This window comes from Rhinoderma darwinii, unplaced genomic scaffold, assembly GCF_050947455.1.
Source record: "Rhinoderma darwinii isolate aRhiDar2 unplaced genomic scaffold, aRhiDar2.hap1 Scaffold_481, whole genome shotgun sequence".
Taxonomy (NCBI): Eukaryota; Metazoa; Chordata; class Amphibia; order Anura; family Rhinodermatidae; genus Rhinoderma; species Rhinoderma darwinii.
The window spans coordinates 163,346-180,000 of NW_027464027.1; the positions used below are offsets into that span (position 1 = coordinate 163,346).

The following is a 16,655-nucleotide window of genomic DNA, read 5'->3' on the forward strand; positions in this document are numbered from 1 at the left end:
AGCGCTCGCTTAGCATGCGAGAGGTAACGGGATCGACGCCCGTATTCTCCAAAGTTTTGGTTTGCCGAGTTTTTCAAAGAGCGGGACAATTCTCCTCTGTTTCCCTACTCATGTAACTCATTTGCAAGCTTAGGAAGCACCCGACAACCAGCTCGGCAAGCCTTCGATAGCTCAGCTGGTAGAGCGGAGGACTGTAGTAGAAAATCAGCAATCCTTAGGTCGCTGGTTCAATTCCGACTCGAAGGAACTTTTGTTAGTCTCATAGATGATGTTTCAACCTGTCGACAAATGCTCTCCCGGTGCCCTCGTCTTCTATCTATTTTCAGAGGGGTCTCTTGTTTGTGTTGGGTATTTGAAATGGGCATCCGACCGAAACTCTCAGTTGAGAGCCACAGTAGGACTTTCTGTAACTCTGACATGCAACTGAAACAAAAAGAGGGTACAATCATCCCTGGGTGGGCTTGAACCACCAACCTTTTGGTTATCAGACAAAAAAAAGTTTTCACAACCTTCAAGCTTTGCTTGAACCTCCCAGTTTCTCATGTCATGTGTCATCTTCTTTGAAACAGAGTGGCGCATGGAAAGACATTTAGGCCCACAACCAAAGAGGGCCAAAGGCTCTGGACCATTCTTTCTACATTGCAACTATGTCATCCAAATCACTGGGATTTTTTTCTCTTCTCAAAATTTTTCACACTGTACATGTTGAAATGGTCTTACAACCGGTGCCCTCCTCTTCTGGCCGAAACTTTAAGTTGAGAGGCACCATAGGATTTTCTGTAACATGCAACTGAGACAAAAAGAGGACACTGCCGTCCCTGGGTGGGCTTGAACCACCAACCTTCCGGTTAACAGCCGAACGCGCTAACCAATTGCGCCACAGAGACAACCACGCTCCCCCACTTTGATTAAAGTCGTAAAAAAGCCACAACATGGTAAATGGAGTATGTTTCTTAGAGGACCTTCTGATCAACACAATAAAAAGAAGAGAATGATAAAACATAACAACTGCGTGGAACTACAGCCGCCAACAAATGGACAATTGCAACACAGAGATGGCCTCCACATTAGCGTCTTAACAACAGTCAGCGGGTAATAGGCTACCCCTCTCTTTTGGAGGTATGGCAGCAGAGTGGCGCAGCGGAAGCGTGCTGGGCCCATAACCCAGAGGTCGATGGATCGAAACCATCCTCTGCTAAGTGCTCTCTTTTACTCACGCCCCCTGTTACAATTTGGCCATTATCCCCGGTCGGAATCACATGTTTTTCTCGTAAAAATAGAATAGAGACCCCCGATCCCTGACCATCTCATTTTCACGACCTTCAGACTATGCTTTTTATACACGCAACCTCCCAGTTTCTCATGCCACATGTTTTCGCCTTTGCAACAAAGTGGCACAGGCAAAGGCTTTTGGGCCCACAACCAAATGGGCCATTGGATCTAGACCATCTTTTCTACGTTGCGACTTTCTTATTTAAATCATTCTGATTTCTTTTCTCTTCCCACAATTCTTCACTCTGTACACTAACGACTCACCTATACTTTTACACCACCCGGCACCCTGTAAGCTCCACGCTCCTTCTGCTTTTACGGGAGAAAGACATCCACACTTAAAAAAAAAACATAAAAAAAAAAAAAAAAACCTTAAAGCTACAGGTTGAAAAGTATGTGATGATCACAATTGTGGTGAATCAGGCACCCCAACATGGAAACCAGCATGGACCCCAACATGGACTGCCAGAAGGGGGATTAGCTCAAATGGTAGAGCGCTCGCTTAGCATGCGAGAGGTAACGGGATCGACGCCCGTATTCTCCAAAGTTTTGGTTTGCCGAGTTTTTCAAAGAGCGGGACAATTCTCCTCTGTTTCCCTACTCATGTAACTCATTTGCAAGCTTAGGAAGCACCCGACAACCAGCTCGGCAAGCCTTCGATAGCTCAGCTGGTAGAGCGGAGGACTGTAGTAGAAAATCAGCAATCCTTAGGTCGCTGGTTCAATTCCGACTCGAAGGAACTTTTGTTAGTCTCATAGATGATGTTTCAACCTGTCGACAAATGCTCTCCCGGTGCCCTCGTCTTCTATCTATTTTCAGAGGGGTCTCTTGTTTGTGTTGGGTATTTGAAATGGGCATCCGACCGAAACTCTCAGTTGAGAGCCACAGTAGGACTTTCTGTAACTCTGACATGCAACTGAAACAAAAAGAGGGTACAATCATCCCTGGGTGGGCTTGAACCACCAACCTTTTGGTTATCAGACAAAAAAAAGTTTTCACAACCTTCAAGCTTTGCTTGAACCTCCCAGTTTCTCATGTCATGTGTCATCTTCTTTGAAACAGAGTGGCGCATGGAAAGACATTTAGGCCCACAACCAAAGAGGGCCAAAGGCTCTGGACCATTCTTTCTACATTGCAACTATGTCATCCAAATCACTGGGATTTTTTTCTCTTCTCAAAATTTTTCACACTGTACATGTTGAAATGGTCTTACAACCGATGCCCTCCTCTTCTGGCCGAAACTTTAAGTTGAGAGGACCATAGGATTTTCTGTAACATGCAACTGAAACAAAAAGAGGACACTGCCGTCCCTGGGTGGGCTTGAACCACCAACCTTCCGGTTAACAGCCGAACGCGCTAACCAATTGCGCCACAGAGACAACCACGCTCCCCCACTTTGATTAAAGTCGTAAAAAAGCCACAACATGGTAAATGGAGTATGTTTCTTAGAGGACCTTCTGATCAACACAATAAAAAGAAGAGAATGATAAAACATAACAACTGCGTGGAACTACAGCCGCCAACAAATGGACAATTGCAACACAGAGATGGCCTCCACATTAGCGTCTTAACAACAGTCAGCGGGTAATAGGCTACCCCTCTCTTTTGGAGGTATGGCAGCAGAGTGGCGCAGCGGAAGCGTGCTGGGCCCATAACCCAGAGGTCGATGGATCGAAACCATCCTCTGCTAAGTGCTCTCTTTTACTCACGCCCCCTGTTACAATTTGGCCATTATCCCCGGTCGGAATCACATGTTTTTCTCGTAAAAATAGAATAGAGACCCCCGATCCCTGACCATCTCATTTTCACGACCTTCAGACTATGCTTTTTATACACGCAACCTCCCAGTTTCTCATGCCACATGTTTTCGCCTTTGCAACAAAGTGGCACAGGCAAAGGCTTTTGGGCCCACAACCAAATGGGCCATTGGATCTAGACCATCTTTTCTACGTTGCGACTTTCTTATTTAAATCATTCTGATTTCTTTTCTCTTCCCACAATTCTTCACTCTGTACACTAACGACTCACCTATACTTTTACACCACCCGGCACCCTGTAAGCTCCACGCTCCTTCTGCTTTTACGGGAGAAAGACATCCACACTTAAAAAAAAAACATAAAAAAAAAAAAAAAAACCTTAAAGCTACAGGTTGAAAAGTATGTGATGATCACAATTGTGGTGAATCAGGCACCCCAACATGGAAACCAGCATGGACCCCAACATGGACTGCCAGAAGGGGGATTAGCTCAAATGGTAGAGCGCTCGCTTAGCATGCGAGAGGTAACGGGATCGACGCCCGTATTCTCCAAAGTTTTGGTTTGCCGAGTTTTTCAAAGAGCGGGACAATTCTCCTCTGTTTCCCTACTCATGTAACTCATTTGCAAGCTTAGGAAGCACCCGACAACCAGCTCGGCAAGCCTTCGATAGCTCAGCTGGTAGAGCGGAGGACTGTAGTAGAAAATCAGCAATCCTTAGGTCGCTGGTTCAATTCCGACTCGAAGGAACTTTTGTTAGTCTCATAGATGATGTTTCAACCTGTCGACAAATGCTCTCCCGGTGCCCTCGTCTTCTATCTATTTTCAGAGGGGTCTCTTGTTTGTGTTGGGTATTTGAAATGGGCATCCGACCGAAACTCTCAGTTGAGAGCCACAGTAGGACTTTCTGTAACTCTGACATGCAACTGAAACAAAAAGAGGGTACAATCATCCCTGGGTGGGCTTGAACCACCAACCTTTTGGTTATCAGACAAAAAAAAGTTTTCACAACCTTCAAGCTTTGCTTGAACCTCCCAGTTTCTCATGTCATGTGTCATCTTCTTTGAAACAGAGTGGCGCATGGAAAGACATTTAGGCCCACAACCAAAGAGGGCCAAAGGCTCTGGACCATTCTTTCTACATTGCAACTATGTCATCCAAATCACTGGGATTTTTTTCTCTTCTCAAAATTTTTCACACTGTACATGTTGAAATGGTCTTACAACCGATGCCCTCCTCTTCTGGCCGAAACTTTAAGTTGAGAGGACCATAGGATTTTCTGTAACATGCAACTGAAACAAAAAGAGGACACTGCCGTCCCTGGGTGGGCTTGAACCACCAACCTTCCGGTTAACAGCCGAACGCGCTAACCAATTGCGCCACAGAGACAACCACGCTCCCCCACTTTGATTAAAGTCGTAAAAAAGCCACAACATGGTAAATGGAGTATGTTTCTTAGAGGACCTTCTGATCAACACAATAAAAAGAAGAGAATGATAAAACATAACAACTGCGTGGAACTACAGCCGCCAACAAATGGACAATTGCAACACAGAGATGGCCTCCACATTAGCGTCTTAACAACAGTCAGCGGGTAATAGGCTACCCCTCTCTTTTGGAGGTATGGCAGCAGAGTGGCGCAGCGGAAGCGTGCTGGGCCCATAACCCAGAGGTCGATGGATCGAAACCATCCTCTGCTAAGTGCTCTCTTTTACTCAAGCCCCCTGTTACAATTTGGCCATTATCCCCGGTCGGAATCACATGTTTTTCTCGTAAAAATAGAATAGAGACCCCCGATCCCTGACCATCTCATTTTCACGACCTTCAGACTATGCTTTTTATACACGCAACCTCCCAGTTTCTCATGCCACATGTTTTCGCCTTTGCAACAAAGTGGCACAGGCAAACGCTTTTGGGCCCACAACCAAATGGGCCATTGGATCTAGACCATCTTTTCTACGTTGCGACTTTCTTATTTAAATCATTCTGATTTCTTTTCTCTTCCCACAATTCTTCACTCTGTACACTAACGACTCACCTATACTTTTACACTACCCGGCACCCTGTAAGCTCCACGCTCCTTCTGCTTTTACGGGAGAAAGACATCCACACTTAAAAAAAAACAAAAAAAACAAAAAAAAAGCTTAAAGCTACAGGTTGAAAAGTATGTGATGATCACAATTGTGGTGAATCAGGCACCCCAACATGGAAACCAGCATGGACCCCAACATGGACTGCCAGAAGGGGGATTAGCTCAAATGGTAGAGCGCTCGCTTAGCATGCGAGAGGTAACGGGATCGACGCCCGTATTCTCCAAAGTTTTGGTTTGCCGAGTTTTTCAAAGAGCGGGACAATTCTCCTCTGTTTCCCTACTCATGTAACTCATTTGCAAGCTTAGGAAGCACCCGACAACCAGCTCGGCAAGCCTTCGATAGCTCAGCTGGTAGAGCGGAGGACTGTAGTAGAAAATCAGCAATCCTTAGGTCGCTGGTTCAATTCCGGCTCGAAGGAACTTTTGTTAGTCTCATAGATGATGTTTCAACCTGTCGACAAATGCTCTCCCGGTGCCCTCGTCTTCTATCTATTTTCAGAGGGGTCTCTTGTTTGTGTTGGGTATTTGAAATGGGCATCCGACCGAAACTCTCAGTTGAGAGCCACAGTAGGACTTTCTGTAACTCTGACATGCAACTGAAACAAAAAGAGGGTACAATCATCCCTGGGTGGGCTTGAACCACCAACCTTTTGGTTATCAGACAAAAAAAAGTTTTCACAACCTTCAAGCTTTGCTTGAACCTCCCAGTTTCTCATGTCATGTGTCATCTTCTTTGAAACAGAGTGGCGCATGGAAAGACATTTAGGCCCACAACCAAAGAGGGCCAAAGGCTCTGGACCATTCTTTCTACATTGCAACTATGTCATCCAAATCACTGGGATTTTTTTCTCTTCTCAAAATTTTTCACACTGTACATGTTGAAATGGTCTTACAACCGGTGCCCTCCTCTTCTGGCCGAAACTTTAAGTTGAGAGGCACCATAGGATTTTCTGTAACATGCAACTGAAACAAAAAGAGGACACTGCCATCCCTGGGTGGGCTTGAACCACCAACCTTCCGGTTAACAGCCGAACGCGCTAACCAATTGCGCCACAGAGACAACCACGCTCCCCTGCTTTGATTAAAGTCGTAAAAAAGCCACAACATGGTAAATGGAGTATGTTTCTTAGAGGACCTTCTGATCAACACAATAAAAAGAAGAGAATGATAAAACATAACAACTGCGTGGAACTACAGCCGCCAACAAATGGACAATTGCAACACAGAGATGGCCTCCACATTAGCGTCTTAACAACAGTCAGCGGGTAATAGGCTACCCCTCTCTTTTGGAGGTATGGCAGCAGAGTGGCGCAGCGGAAGCGTGCTGGGCCCATAACCCAGAGGTCGATGGATCGAAACCATCCTCTGCTAAGTGCTCTCTTTTACTCACGCCCCCTGTTACAATTTGGCCATTATCCCCGGTCGGAATCACATGTTTTTCTCGTAAAAATAGAATAGAGACCCCCGATCCCTGACCATCTCATTTTCACGACCTTCAGACTATGCTTTTTATACACGCAACCTCCCAGTTTCTCATGCCACATGTTTTCGCCTTTGCAACAAAGTGGCACAGGCAAAGGCTTTTGGGCCCACAACCAAATGGGCCATTGGATCTAGACCATCTTTTCTACGTTGCGACTTTCTTATTTAAATCATTCTGATTTATTTTCTCTTCCCACAATTCTTCACTCTGTACACTAACGACTCACCTATACTTTTACACCACCCGGCACCCTGTAAGCTCCACGCTCCTTCTGCTTTTACGGGAGAAAGACATCCACACTTAAAAAAAAAACAAAAAAAAAAACCTTAAAGCTACAGGTTGAAAAGTATGTGATGATCACAATTGTGGTGAATCAGGCACCCCAACATGGAGACCAGCATGGACCCCAACATGGACTGCCAGAAGGGGGATTAGCTCAAATGGTAGAGCGCTCGCTTAGCATGCGAGAGGTAACGGGATCGACGCCCGTATTCTCCAAAGTTTTGGTTTGCAGAGTTTTTCAAAGAGCGGGACAATTCTCCTCTGTTTCCCTACTCATGTAACTCATTTGCAAGCTTAGGAAGCACCCGACAACCAGCTCGGCAAGCCTTCGATAGCTCAGCTGGTAGAGCGGAGGACTGTAGTAGAAAATCAGCAATCCTTAGGTCGCTGGTTCAATTCCGGCTCGAAGGAACTTTTGTTAGTCTCATAGATGATGTTTCAACCTGTCGACAAATGCTCTCCCGGTGCCCTCGTCTTCTATCTATTTTCAGAGGGGTCTCTTGTTTGTGTTGGGTATTTGAAATGGGCATCCGACCGAAACTCTCAGTTGAGAGCCACAGTAGGACTTTCTGTAACTCTGACATGCAACTGAAACAAAAAGAGGGTACAATCATCCCTGGGTGGGCTTGAACCACCAACCTTTTGGTTATCAGACAAAAAAAAGTTTTCACAACCTTCAAGCTTTGCTTGAACCTCCCAGTTTCTCATGTCATGTGTCATCTTCTTTGAAACAGAGTGGCGCATGGAAAGACATTTAGGCCCACAACCAAAGGGGGCCAAAGGCTCTGGACCATTCTTTCTACATTGCAACTATGTCATCCAAATCACTGGGATTTTTTTCTCTTCTCAAAATTTTTCACACTGTACATGTTGAAATGGTCTTACAACCGGTGCCCTCCTCTTCTGGCCGAAACTTTAAGTTGAGAGGCACCATAGGATTTTCTGTAACATGCAACTGAGACAAAAAGAGGACACTGCCGTCCCTGGGTGGGCTTGAACCACCAACCTTCCGGTTAACAGCCGAACGCGCTAACCAATTGCGCCACAGAGACAACCACGCTCCCCCACTTTGATTAAAGTCGTAAAAAAGCCACAACATGGTAAATGGAGTATGTTTCTTAGAGGACCTTCTGATCAACACAATAAAAAGAAGAGAATGATAAAACATAACAACTGCGTGGAACTACAGCCGCCAACAAATGGACAATTGCAACACAGAGATGGCCTCCACATTAGCGTCTTAACAACAGTCAGCGGGTAATAGGCTACCCCTCTCTTTTGGAGGTATGGCAGCAGAGTGGCGCAGCGGAAGCGTGCTGGGCCCATAACCCAGAGGTCGATGGATCGAAACCATCCTCTGCTAAGTGCTCTCTTTTACTCACGCCCCCTGTTACAATTTGGCCATTATCCCCGGTCGGAATCACATGTTTTTCTCGTAAAAATAGAATAGAGACCCCCGATCCCTGACCATCTCATTTTCACGACCTTCAGACTATGCTTTTTATACACGCAACCTCCCAGTTTCTCATGCCACATGTTTTCGCCTTTGCAACAAAGTGGCACAGGCAAAGGCTTTTGGGCCCACAACCAAATGGGCCATTGGATCTAGACCATCTTTTCTACGTTGCGACTTTCTTATTTAAATCATTCTGATTTCTTTTCTCTTCCCACAATTCTTCACTCTGTACACTAACGACTCACCTATACTTTTACACCACCCGGCACCCTGTAAGCTCCACGCTCCTTCTGCTTTTACGGGAGAAAGACATCCACACTTAAAAAAAAAACATAAAAAAAAACAAAAAAACCTTAAAGCTACAGGTTGAAAAGTATGTGATGATCACAATTGTGGTGAATCAGGCACCCCAACATGGAAACCAGCATGGACCCCAACATGGACTGCCAGAAGGGGGATTAGCTCAAATGGTAGAGCGCTCGCTTAGCATGCGAGAGGTAACGGGATCGACGCCCGTATTCTCCAAAGTTTTGGTTTGCCGAGTTTTTCAAAGAGCGGGACAATTCTCCTCTGTTTCCCTACTCATGTAACTCATTTGCAAGCTTAGGAAGCACCCGACAACCAGCTCGGCAAGCCTTCGATAGCTCAGCTGGTAGAGCGGAGGACTGTAGTAGAAAATCAGCAATCCTTAGGTCGCTGGTTCAATTCCGGCTCGAAGGAACTTTTGTTAGTCTCATAGATGATGTTTCAACCTGTCGACAAATGCTCTCCCGGTGCCCTCGTCTTCTATCTATTTTCAGAGGGGTCTCTTGTTTGTGTTGGGTATTTGAAATGGGCATCCGACCGAAACTCTCAGTTGAGAGCCACAGTAGGACTTTCTGTAACTCTGACATGCAACTGAAACAAAAAGAGGGTACAATCATCCCTGGGTGGGCTTGAACCACCAACCTTTTGGTTATCAGACAAAAAAAAGTTTTCACAACCTTCAAGCTTTGCTTGAACCTCCCAGTTTCTCATGTCATGTGTCATCTTCTTTGAAACAGAGTGGCGCATGGAAAGACATTTAGGCCCACAACCAAAGAGGGCCAAAGGCTCTGGACCATTCTTTCTACATTGCAACTATGTCATCCAAATCACTGGGATTTTTTTCTCTTCTCAAAATTTTTCACACTGTACATGTTGAAATGGTCTTACAACCGGTGCCCTCCTCTTCTGGCCGAAACTTTAAGTTGAGTGGCACCATAGGATTTTCTGTAACATGCAACTGAAACAAAAAGAGGACACTGCCGTCCCTGGGTGGGCTTGAACCACCAACCTTCCGGTTAACAGCCGAACGCGCTAACCAATTGCGCCACAGAGACAACCACGCTCCCCCAATTTGATTAAAGTCGTAAAAAAGCCACAACATGGTAAATGGAGTATGTTTCTTAGAGGACCTTCTGATCAACACAATAAAAAGAAGAGAATGATAAAACATAACAACTGCGTGGAACTACAGCCGCCAACAAATGGACAATTGCAACACAGAGATGGCCTCCACATTAGCGTCTTAACAACAGTCAGCGGGTAATAGGCTACCCCTCTCTTTTGAAGGTATGGCAGCAGAGTGGCGCAGCGGAAGCGTGCTGGGCCCATAACCCAGAGGTCGATGGATCGAAACCATCCTCTGCTAAGTGCTCTCTTTTACTCACGCCCCCTGTTACAATTTGGCCATTATCCCCGGTCGGAATCACATGTTTTTCTCGTAAAAATAGAATAGAGACCCCCGATCCCTGACCATCTCATTTTCACGACCTTCAGACTATGCTTTTTATACACGCAACCTCCCAGTTTCTCATGCCACATGTTTTCGCCTTTGCAACAAAGTGGCACAGGCAAAGGCTTTTGGGCCCACAACCAAATGGGCCATTGGATCTAGACCATCTTTTCTACGTTGCGACTTTCTTATTTAAATCATTCTGATTTATTTTCTCTTCCCACAATTCTTCACTCTGTACACTAACGACTCACCTATACTTTTACACCACCCGGCACCCTGTAAGCTCCACGCTCCTTCTGCTTTTACGGGAGAAAGACATCCACACTTAAAAAAAAAAAAAAAAAGCTTAAAGCTACAGGTTGAAAAGTATGTGATGATCACAATTGTGGTGAATCAGGCACCCCAACATGGAAACCAGCATGGACCCCAACATGGACTGCCAGAAGGGGGATTAGCTCAAATGGTAGAGCGCTCGCTTAGCATGCGAGAGGTAACGGGATCGACGCCCGTATTCTCCAAAGTTTTGGTTTGCCGAGTTTTTCAAAGAGCGGGACAATTCTCCTCTGTTTCCCTACTCATGTAACTCATTTGCAAGCTTAGGAAGCACCCGACAACCAGCTCGGCAAGCCTTCGATAGCTCAGCTGGTAGAGCGGAGGACTGTAGTAGAAAATCAGCAATCCTTAGGTCGCTGGTTCAATTCCGGCTCGAAGGAACTTTTGTTAGTCTCATAGATGATGTTTCAACCTGTCGACAAATGCTCTCCCGGTGCCCTCGTCTTCTATCTATTTTCAGAGGGGTCTCTTGTTTGTGTTGGGTATTTGAAATGGGCATCCGACCGAAACTCTCAGTTGAGAGCCACAGTAGGACTTTCTGTAACTCTGACATGCAACTGAAACAAAAAGAGGGTACAATCATCCCTGGGTGGGCTTGAACCACCAACCTTTTGGTTATCAGACAAAAAAAAGTTTTCACAACCTTCAAGCTTTGCTTGAACCTCCCAGTTTCTCATGTCATGTGTCATCTTCTTTGAAACAGAGTGGCGCATGGAAAGACATTTAGGCCCACAACCAAAGAGGGCCAAAGGCTCTGGACCATTCTTTCTACATTGCAACTATGTCATCCAAATCACTGGGATTTTTTTCTCTTCTCAAAATTTTTCACACTGTACATGTTGAAATGGTCTTACAACCGATGCCCTCCTCTTCTGGCCGAAACTTTAAGTTGAGAGGACCATAGGATTTTCTGTAACATGCAACTGAAACAAAAAGAGGACACTGCCGTCCCTGGGTGGGCTTGAACCACCAACCTTCCGGTTAACAGCCGAACGCGCTAACCAATTGCGCCACAGAGACAACCACGCTCCCCCACTTTGATTAAAGTCGTAAAAAAGCCACAACATGGTAAATGGAGTATGTTTCTTAGAGGACCTTCTGATCAACACAATAAAAAGAAGAGAATGATAAAACATAACAACTGCGTGGAACTACAGCCGCCAACAAATGGACAATTGCAACACAGAGATGGCCTCCACATTAGCGTCTTAACAACAGTCAGCGGGTAATAGGCTACCCCTCTCTTTTGGAGGTATGGCAGCAGAGTGGCGCAGCGGAAGCGTGCTGGGCCCATAACCCAGAGGTCGATGGATCGAAACCATCCTCTGCTAAGTGCTCTCTTTTACTCAAGCCCCCTGTTACAATTTGGCCATTATCCCCGGTCGGAATCACATGTTTTTCTCGTAAAAATAGAATAGAGACCCCCGATCCCTGACCATCTCATTTTCACGACCTTCAGACTATGCTTTTTATACACGCAACCTCCCAGTTTCTCATGCCACATGTTTTCGCCTTTGCAACAAAGTGGCACAGGCAAACGCTTTTGGGCCCACAACCAAATGGGCCATTGGATCTAGACCATCTTTTCTACGTTGCGACTTTCTTATTTAAATCATTCTGATTTCTTTTCTCTTCCCACAATTCTTCACTCTGTACACTAACGACTCACCTATACTTTTACACTACCCGGCACCCTGTAAGCTCCACGCTCCTTCTGCTTTTACGGGAGAAAGACATCCACACTTAAAAAAAAACAAAAAAAACAAAAAAAAAGCTTAAAGCTACAGGTTGAAAAGTATGTGATGATCACAATTGTGGTGAATCAGGCACCCCAACATGGAAACCAGCATGGACCCCAACATGGACTGCCAGAAGGGGGATTAGCTCAAATGGTAGAGCGCTCGCTTAGCATGCGAGAGGTAACGGGATCGACGCCCGTATTCTCCAAAGTTTTGGTTTGCCGAGTTTTTCAAAGAGCGGGACAATTCTCCTCTGTTTCCCTACTCATGTAACTCATTTGCAAGCTTAGGAAGCACCCGACAACCAGCTCGGCAAGCCTTCGATAGCTCAGCTGGTAGAGCGGAGGACTGTAGTAGAAAATCAGCAATCCTTAGGTCGCTGGTTCAATTCCGGCTCGAAGGAACTTTTGTTAGTCTCATAGATGATGTTTCAACCTGTCGACAAATGCTCTCCCGGTGCCCTCGTCTTCTATCTATTTTCAGAGGGGTCTCTTGTTTGTGTTGGGTATTTGAAATGGGCATCCGACCGAAACTCTCAGTTGAGAGCCACAGTAGGACTTTCTGTAACTCTGACATGCAACTGAAACAAAAAGAGGGTACAATCATCCCTGGGTGGGCTTGAACCACCAACCTTTTGGTTATCAGACAAAAAAAAGTTTTCACAACCTTCAAGCTTTGCTTGAACCTCCCAGTTTCTCATGTCATGTGTCATCTTCTTTGAAACAGAGTGGCGCATGGAAAGACATTTAGGCCCACAACCAAAGAGGGCCAAAGGCTCTGGACCATTCTTTCTACATTGCAACTATGTCATCCAAATCACTGGGATTTTTTTCTCTTCTCAAAATTTTTCACACTGTACATGTTGAAATGGTCTTACAACCGGTGCCCTCCTCTTCTGGCCGAAACTTTAAGTTGAGAGGCACCATAGGATTTTCTGTAACATGCAACTGAAACAAAAAGAGGACACTGCCATCCCTGGGTGGGCTTGAACCACCAACCTTCCGGTTAACAGCCGAACGCGCTAACCAATTGCGCCACAGAGACAACCACGCTCCCCTGCTTTGATTAAAGTCGTAAAAAAGCCACAACATGGTAAATGGAGTATGTTTCTTAGAGGACCTTCTGATCAACACAATAAAAAGAAGAGAATGATAAAACATAACAACTGCGTGGAACTACAGCCGCCAACAAATGGACAATTGCAACACAGAGATGGCCTCCACATTAGCGTCTTAACAACAGTCAGCGGGTAATAGGCTACCCCTCTCTTTTGGAGGTATGGCAGCAGAGTGGCGCAGCGGAAGCGTGCTGGGCCCATAACCCAGAGGTCGATGGATCGAAACCATCCTCTGCTAAGTGCTCTCTTTTACTCACGCCCCCTGTTACAATTTGGCCATTATCCCCGGTCGGAATCACATGTTTTTCTCGTAAAAATAGAATAGAGACCCCCGATCCCTGACCATCTCATTTTCACGACCTTCAGACTATGCTTTTTATACACGCAACCTCCCAGTTTCTCATGCCACATGTTTTCGCCTTTGCAACAAAGTGGCACAGGCAAAGGCTTTTGGGCCCACAACCAAATGGGCCATTGGATCTAGACCATCTTTTCTACGTTGCGACTTTCTTATTTAAATCATTCTGATTTATTTTCTCTTCCCACAATTCTTCACTCTGTACACTAACGACTCACCTATACTTTTACACCACCCGGCACCCTGTAAGCTCCACGCTCCTTCTGCTTTTACGGGAGAAAGACATCCACACTTAAAAAAAAAACAAAAAAAAAAACCTTAAAGCTACAGGTTGAAAAGTATGTGATGATCACAATTGTGGTGAATCAGGCACCCCAACATGGAGACCAGCATGGACCCCAACATGGACTGCCAGAAGGGGGATTAGCTCAAATGGTAGAGTGCTCGCTTAGCATGCGAGAGGTAACGGGATCGACGCCCGTATTCTCCAAAGTTTTGGTTTGCAGAGTTTTTCAAAGAGCGGGACAATTCTCCTCTGTTTCCCTACTCATGTAACTCATTTGCAAGCTTAGGAAGCACCCGACAACCAGCTCGGCAAGCCTTCGATAGCTCAGCTGGTAGAGCGGAGGACTGTAGTAGAAAATCAGCAATCCTTAGGTCGCTGGTTCAATTCCGGCTCGAAGGAACTTTTGTTAGTCTCATAGATGATGTTTCAACCTGTCGACAAATGCTCTCCCGGTGCCCTCGTCTTCTATCTATTTTCAGAGGGGTCTCTTGTTTGTGTTGGGTATTTGAAATGGGCATCCGACCGAAACTCTCAGTTGAGAGCCACAGTAGGACTTTCTGTAACTCTGACATGCAACTGAAACAAAAAGAGGGTACAATCATCCCTGGGTGGGCTTGAACCACCAACCTTTTGGTTATCAGACAAAAAAAAGTTTTCACAACCTTCAAGCTTTGCTTGAACCTCCCAGTTTCTCATGTCATGTGTCATCTTCTTTGAAACAGAGTGGCGCATGGAAAGACATTTAGGCCCACAACCAAAGGGGGCCAAAGGCTCTGGACCATTCTTTCTACATTGCAACTATGTCATCCAAATCACTGGGATTTTTTTCTCTTCTCAAAATTTTTCACACTGTACATGTTGAAATGGTCTTACAACCGGTGCCCTCCTCTTCTGGCCGAAACTTTAAGTTGAGAGGCACCATAGGATTTTCTGTAACATGCAACTGAAACAAAAAGAGGACACTGCCGTCCATGGGTGGGCTTGAACCACCAACCTTCCGGTTAACAGCCGAACGTGCTAACCAATTGCGCCACAGAGACAACCACGCTCCCCCACCTTGATTAAAGTCGTAAAAAAGCCACAACATGGTAAATGGAGTATGTTTCTTAGAGGACCTTCTGATCAACACAATAAAAAGAAGAGAATGATAAAACATAACAACTGCGTGGAACTACAGCCGCCAACAAATGGACAATTGCAACACAGAGATGGCCTCCACATTAGCGTCTTAACAACAGTCAGCGGATAATAGGCTACCCCTCTCTTCTGGAGGTTTGGCAGCAGAGTGGCACAGCGGAAGCGTGCTGGGCCCATAACCCAGAGGTCAATGGATCGAAACCATCCTCTGCTAAGTGCTCTATTTTACTCACGCCCCCTGTTACAATTTGGCCATTATCCCCGTTCGGAATCACATGTTTTTCTCGTAAAAATAGAATAGAGACCCCCGATCCCTGACCATCTCATTTTCACGACCTTCAGACTATGCTTTTTATACACGCAACCTCCCAGTTTCTCATGCCACATGTTTTCGCCTTTGCAACAAAGTGGCACAGGCAAAGGCTTTTGGGCCCACAACCAAATGGGCCATTGGATCTAGACCATCTTTTCTACGTTGCGACTTTCTTATTTAAATCATTCTGATTTCTTTTCTCTTCCCACAATTCTTCACTCTGTACACTAACGACTCACCTATACTTTTACACCACCCGGCACCCTGTAAGCTCCACGCTCCTTCTTCTTTTACGGGAGAAAGACATCCACACTTAAAAAAAAAAAAAAAAAAAGCTTAAAGCTACAGGTTGAAAAGTATGTGATGATCACAATTGTGGTGAATCAGGCACCCCAACATGGAAACCAGCATGGACCCCAACATGGACTGCCAGAAGGGGGATTAGCTCAAATGGTAGAGCGCTCGCTTAGCATGCGAGAGGTAACGGGATCGACGCACGTATTCTCCAAAGTTTTGGTTTGCCGAGTTTTTCAAAGAGCGGGACAATTCTCCTTTGTTTCCCTACTCATGTAACTCATTTGCAAGCTTAGGAAGCACCCGACAACCAGCTCGGCAAGCCTTCGATAGCTCAGCTGGTAGAGCGGAGGACTGTAGTAGAAAATCAGCAATCCTTAGGTCGCTGGTTCAATTCCGGCTCGAAGGAACTTTTGTTAGTCTCATAGATGATGTTTCAACCTGTCGACAAATGCTCTCCCGGTGCCCTCGTCTTCTATCTATTTTCAGAGGGGTCTCTTGTTTGTGTTGTGTATTTGAAATGGGCATCCGACTGAAACTCTCAGTTGAGAACCACAGTAGGACTTTCTGCAACTCTGACATGCAACTGAAACAAAAAGAGGGTACAATCATCCCTGGGTGGGCTTGAACCACCAACCTTTTGGTTATCAGACAAAGAAAAGTTTTCACAACCTTCAAGCTTTGCTTGAACCTCCCAGTTTCTCATGTCATGTGTCATCTTCTTTGCAACAGAGTGGCGCATGGAAAGACATTTAGGCCCACAACCATAGGGGGCCAAAGGCTCTGGACCATTCTTTCTTCATTGCAACTATGTCATCCAAATCACTGGGATTTTTTTCTCTTCTCAAAATTTTTCACACTGTACATGTTGAAATGGTCTTACAACCGGTGCCCTCCTCTTCTGGCCGAAACTTTAAGTTGAGAGGTACCATAGGATTTTCTGTAACATGCAACTGAAACAAAAAGAGGACACTGCCGTC

At 45.5% G+C, this 16,655-nt stretch overlaps 13 non-coding genes across 13 annotated transcripts; 7 read left to right on the plus strand and 6 right to left on the minus strand.

Moving 5' to 3' along the window:
• Positions 1 to 813: 813 nt before the first annotated feature.
• On the minus strand, positions 814 to 887 carry TRNAN-GUU (transfer RNA asparagine (anticodon GUU)). Its single transcript has one exon. It is a non-coding gene; the product is annotated as a tRNA-Asn (tRNA).
• A 1,690-nt stretch (positions 888 to 2,577) lies between these two features.
• On the minus strand, positions 2,578 to 2,651 carry TRNAN-GUU (transfer RNA asparagine (anticodon GUU)). The gene has a single exon. It is a non-coding gene; the product is annotated as a tRNA-Asn (tRNA).
• A 1,690-nt stretch (positions 2,652 to 4,341) lies between these two features.
• TRNAN-GUU (transfer RNA asparagine (anticodon GUU)) lies at positions 4,342 to 4,415 on the minus strand. The gene has a single exon. It is a non-coding gene; the product is annotated as a tRNA-Asn (tRNA).
• A 1,036-nt stretch (positions 4,416 to 5,451) lies between these two features.
• On the plus strand, positions 5,452 to 5,537 carry TRNAY-GUA (transfer RNA tyrosine (anticodon GUA)). Its single transcript is given in 2 exon segments — positions 5,452 to 5,488; positions 5,502 to 5,537. It is a non-coding gene; the product is annotated as a tRNA-Tyr (tRNA).
• Positions 5,538 to 7,208: 1,671 nt separating this feature from the next.
• Positions 7,209 to 7,294, plus strand: TRNAY-GUA (transfer RNA tyrosine (anticodon GUA)). The gene is given in 2 exon segments: positions 7,209 to 7,245; positions 7,259 to 7,294. It is a non-coding gene; the product is annotated as a tRNA-Tyr (tRNA).
• A 567-nt stretch (positions 7,295 to 7,861) lies between these two features.
• Positions 7,862 to 7,935, minus strand: TRNAN-GUU (transfer RNA asparagine (anticodon GUU)). Its single transcript has one exon. It is a non-coding gene; the product is annotated as a tRNA-Asn (tRNA).
• Positions 7,936 to 8,973: 1,038 nt separating this feature from the next.
• Positions 8,974 to 9,059, plus strand: TRNAY-GUA (transfer RNA tyrosine (anticodon GUA)). The gene is given in 2 exon segments: positions 8,974 to 9,010; positions 9,024 to 9,059. It is a non-coding gene; the product is annotated as a tRNA-Tyr (tRNA).
• A 567-nt stretch (positions 9,060 to 9,626) lies between these two features.
• TRNAN-GUU (transfer RNA asparagine (anticodon GUU)) lies at positions 9,627 to 9,700 on the minus strand. The gene has a single exon. It is a non-coding gene; the product is annotated as a tRNA-Asn (tRNA).
• Positions 9,701 to 10,725: 1,025 nt separating this feature from the next.
• TRNAY-GUA (transfer RNA tyrosine (anticodon GUA)) lies at positions 10,726 to 10,811 on the plus strand. Its single transcript is given in 2 exon segments — positions 10,726 to 10,762; positions 10,776 to 10,811. It is a non-coding gene; the product is annotated as a tRNA-Tyr (tRNA).
• A 566-nt stretch (positions 10,812 to 11,377) lies between these two features.
• TRNAN-GUU (transfer RNA asparagine (anticodon GUU)) lies at positions 11,378 to 11,451 on the minus strand. Its single transcript has one exon. It is a non-coding gene; the product is annotated as a tRNA-Asn (tRNA).
• A 1,036-nt stretch (positions 11,452 to 12,487) lies between these two features.
• On the plus strand, positions 12,488 to 12,573 carry TRNAY-GUA (transfer RNA tyrosine (anticodon GUA)). The gene is given in 2 exon segments: positions 12,488 to 12,524; positions 12,538 to 12,573. It is a non-coding gene; the product is annotated as a tRNA-Tyr (tRNA).
• Positions 12,574 to 14,244: 1,671 nt separating this feature from the next.
• On the plus strand, positions 14,245 to 14,330 carry TRNAY-GUA (transfer RNA tyrosine (anticodon GUA)). The gene is given in 2 exon segments: positions 14,245 to 14,281; positions 14,295 to 14,330. It is a non-coding gene; the product is annotated as a tRNA-Tyr (tRNA).
• Positions 14,331 to 15,998: 1,668 nt separating this feature from the next.
• TRNAY-GUA (transfer RNA tyrosine (anticodon GUA)) lies at positions 15,999 to 16,084 on the plus strand. Its single transcript is given in 2 exon segments — positions 15,999 to 16,035; positions 16,049 to 16,084. It is a non-coding gene; the product is annotated as a tRNA-Tyr (tRNA).
• Positions 16,085 to 16,655: the final 571 nt, after the last annotated feature.